Source organism: Schistocerca piceifrons, chromosome 9 (assembly GCF_021461385.2).
Source record: "Schistocerca piceifrons isolate TAMUIC-IGC-003096 chromosome 9, iqSchPice1.1, whole genome shotgun sequence".
NCBI classification, from domain to species: domain Eukaryota; kingdom Metazoa; phylum Arthropoda; class Insecta; order Orthoptera; family Acrididae; genus Schistocerca; species Schistocerca piceifrons.
In genome coordinates, this window is record NC_060146.1 from 126613876 (window position 1) to 126618140 (window position 4265).

The 4265-nt window shown below is 43.2% G+C and overlaps 1 non-coding gene across 1 annotated transcript; it reads left to right on the plus strand.

Annotated features, from left to right (window-relative positions):
• The first annotated feature begins 585 nt into the window (after window positions 1-585).
• Window positions 586-660, plus strand: Trnat-ugu. The gene has a single exon. It is a non-coding gene; the product is annotated as a tRNA-Thr (tRNA).
• The last annotated feature ends 3605 nt before the right edge of the window (window positions 661-4265 follow it).

Here is a 4265-nt window from a genome sequence, read left to right on the forward strand (position 1 = left end):
CTGCGGCGGGAAAAAGATACTGCAAGAGAATCTTTCAACGTGACAGAAGTGCAACCCTTTCACAAATTGCTTCTGATCTCAATGTTGGGCCATCAATAAATGTCAGCGTGCGAATCGAAATGATAATTAAATAGACGCCCTAGCTGCAAACAGGCGTTGATGTACTTCATGTTGAAAATGTAAGCAGGAGATCCCGGGTTCGAGTCCCGGTCGGGGCACACATTTTCAGGATGTCCCCAATGAAGTACATCAACGCCTGTTTGCAGCTATGGTGTCTATTTAATTATCATTTCATTTCTAGCAAAGCTGCATGGTCATCCACGGTAACTGTTCTTTCGGGAACGGATACTACCGTCATATATAGTTAAAATATGGCTTCCCGGCCATTGACCTTCTTGTGTGCGAACGCACACGCTATGCCCGAACTCGTACGGGACTTGGTAGATTAATCTGCCACGAGTAATGAGTATGATGGGCAAACATCTATTAGGCGCACTACGAATGTAGTGGTGTGGACATGTTGGGAATGTGGATCTCACGGGGAGCGTGCAAGGGATAAGTCCCTACAGACGCAGTATCCTCTGTGCCCGCGGTGGCTCAGATGGATAGAGCGTCTGCCATGTAAGCAGGAGATCCCGGGTTCGAGTCCCGGTCGGGGTACACATTTTCAACATGTCCCCAATGAAGTACATCAACGCCTGTTTGCAGCTAGGGTGTCTATTTAATTATCATTTCATTTCTAGCAAAGCTGCATGGTCGTCCACGGTAACTGTTCTTTCGGGAACAGATACTACCGTCATATATAGCGTGCGAATCATTCAGCGAAACATGATCGATATGGGCATTCGGAGCCGAAAGCCAACTCATGTACTGTTGATGACTGCACGACACAAAGCTTTAAGCCTCGCCTGGCACCCTCAACACCGACATTGGGCTGTTGAAGACTGGAAACATGTTGTTAAGTCCGGCGATTCTCGTTTCATATTGTATCGAGAGGATGGACGTGTGCGGGTATGAATTCATTAACCCTGCATGTTAGCAGTGGGCTGTTAAATCTGGTGAAGGTGTGGGGCGTGTATAGTTGGAGTGATATGGGACCCCTGATAAGTCTAGATACGGCTCTGACACGTGATATGTACTTAAGCATCGTGTCCGATCACCTGCATCCATTCATGTCCATTGTGCATTTCGACGAACTTAAGCAATTCCAGCAGGACATTGCGACATCCCACACGTTCATAATTGCTACAGAGTGACTTCAGGAACACTCCTCTGAGTTTAAAAATTCCCGCTGGACACTAAACTCTCCAGACATGAACATTATCGAGCATATTTGGGATGCCACGCAACGTGCTATTCTCCAATCCCTCCTCTCCCCTTCCCCCGTACTATTATGGATTTATGGTCAGACCTGCAGGATACATGGTGTCAGTTCCCTCCAGCACTACCTCAGATATTAGTCGCGTCCATGCCACGTGGTGTTGCGTCAGTTCTGCGTGCTCAAGGGAGCCCTACATTATATTACGCAGATGTACCTGTTTATTTCGCTCTTCAGTGTATGAATGCGGTAATCACAGACCTTAAGACCTGAAGTTATTCCGCTATACTATTTCAACCACTGTTAAATTGACCTGCGTTTGCGTCGCATACCCTTCACAACACCATCAGTCCCTTAGAACGTAGAACTACTTAAACCTAACTAACCTAAGGACATCACACACATCCATGCCCGAGGCAGGATTCGAACCTGCGACCGTAGCAGTCGCGCGGTTCCGGACTGCGCGCCTAGAACGAATCGAAGCATTTGAGATGTGGTGCTGTAGACGAATGATGAAAATTAGGTGTACTGATAAGGGAACGAATGAGGAGGTTCTACGCAGAATCGGAGAGGAAAGGAATATGTGGCAAACACTAATAAGGATAAGGGACAGGATGATAGGACATCTGCTAAGACATGAGGGAATGACTTCCATGGTACTAGAGGGAGCTGTAGAGGGCAAAAACTGTAGAGGAAGACAGACATTGGAATACGTCAAGCAAATAATTGAGGACGTAGGTTGCAAGTGCTACTCTGAAGTGAAGAGCTTAGCACAGGAAAGGAATTCGTGGCGGGCCGTATCAAACCACTCAGTAGACTGACGACAAAAAAAAAAAGTTATCGGGGACTGATGACCTCAGATGTTAAGTCCCATAGCGCTCAGAGCCATTTTTTTGGTAAGTCCCACAGTGTTCAGAGCCATTTGAACCATCAAAATGGTTCAAATGGCTCTGGGCACCATGGGACTCAACATCTGAGGTCATCAGTCCCCTAGACTTGAAACTAAACCTAACTAACCTAAGGACATCACAGACATCGATGCCCGAGGCAGGATTCGAACCCGTGAACGTAGCAGCAGCGTGGTTCCAGACTGAAGCGCCTAGAACCGCTCTGCCACAGCGGCCGGCTTTACCGCACCCCAGTTGTCAAAATATGCACTTGTGGTGCTTAGAGGTGTACATAATTTTCGAAAAGAACTCGACGTTTAACGTACTCTTGAGGGAAATATACTGGTACATCTGCAGTACGTGTCGCTGTGACATCGAGTGGCAACTAATTACTGTACGCAAAAATGTTTCGCTTCATACTGAAAAGTAGGCGGAATTATATTATTACTGTTATTATTGTTGTTATTATACGGATTTCTCCAAGTAGGACGAATTGAAACAGCTGATTGCCTTTTTGTATCTTTCCCCTGTATTCATGTTTATTTTCTTCGCTATCTTTTTCTGCTATCCCAACCTCCTGTGTGTTTGCCTTAAGTGCTATGAATCATGCAACTGCGGTTTTTGAATTATTGTCAAAGAAATTGAATATTTTTTGTCACTCTCTTGATTTCCACTCTTTTTAAGTCACTGTAACATATAATGTTTCGCTGTCTTATTATATCTGCTATATTCTCTCATTTTTTCACCTCCTTGTTTCTTCTCAATTTCCAGATCGCAGGATTGATTGCATTTTTTCTACTTCCTTTCTTCTCATTGTTTTTTCATTGTTTGGTTGCGTTCATAGCAAGGCGGTGTAAGGTATAAATACATCCGATTTTTAATCACCCCAGTGTAGTTTCTGAATTTTGAACAGAGAAATAGTTTCTTTTTTTTGTGCGTGCCTTTTGTTACATCGAATGCCGTTGCAGTTTTCCTGCTTGGTGCGGAGTATTTGGGTACATTACTTAGGTTTTAAATTCTAAAACTTTCCTTCCTTTTCCAAATTTTACTTCCATAAATGTCCACTTTTAACTTTGGTCATGTTTGCTGTTTCTTTCAAAAGAAATTTGTAATCGAATTTTTTCTGGTACCTGTTATACAATTTCTGTTCGTTGTTTCTTATAGCTTCTGTACTAAAATTGCTAAATCACCAGCAAAAAGTAAGCAAACAGTTTCAAGGTCCACTTTCTTCCAAGATTCATTTTATTTATTCTCTCTTCCTCTGTTCATTCGTATTTTTATAGGATGTAGAGACATCTGATATAAAGGAAGCTAACTTTGTTGAGGTGGCATCTGCAATATGGTGCGAATTTAATATACCAAATAATTTGGCTAACATAATACGTGATTTATCCGTTTTGACTGCATTCATGCCACTGTTCTGCGTGAAGATAATGTTTAAGTAAATAAGGCAAAATCTGTTATCTGGTCACGCATCAAACATATACAACACGCTATGGCTGAAGCAAGTAGTTTTTTGCAGCAGTTCTGAAACACTATTTCGTTCCTCTCCAGAAACCAGGAAATTCTAGTGTAACAGATTTATATCGATGTGGAACAGGAAATTATTTTGTTTTACGTTCCAGGCGCACTATGTGGCCGCTCGGTTGTCGTTTGGCAGTAAACGAAATACGGGGATCTATGATTGTACGCTCGGGTCTCTGACGTTTGACATTCAGTCCACATGCACATAACTTTACGGTATGCTGAGCCCGCCACTACCAAGGCCCTAGAGTAACGTCACATAAGAACCACACTCTATCCGACTACACGTATGCGGTGTAAAAGAGAAGCCAGAACAGAACATGAGGAACTGGAAACCGTATGTTTAAAAATGGATCCTGAATCATTAGTAGCAAAAATAAATAAGTACAAAGCAAGGGAGTAGTGCAGCCCTGGAAACCAAGGAAGAAAATGGCTACTGCAACGTGCTTATACTCAGCGTACAGAAATGATCTGACCTACAGGCTGAGAAGCAACCAGACAGTTTGGTAATGGCGATATAGTGTACGGAAAACATT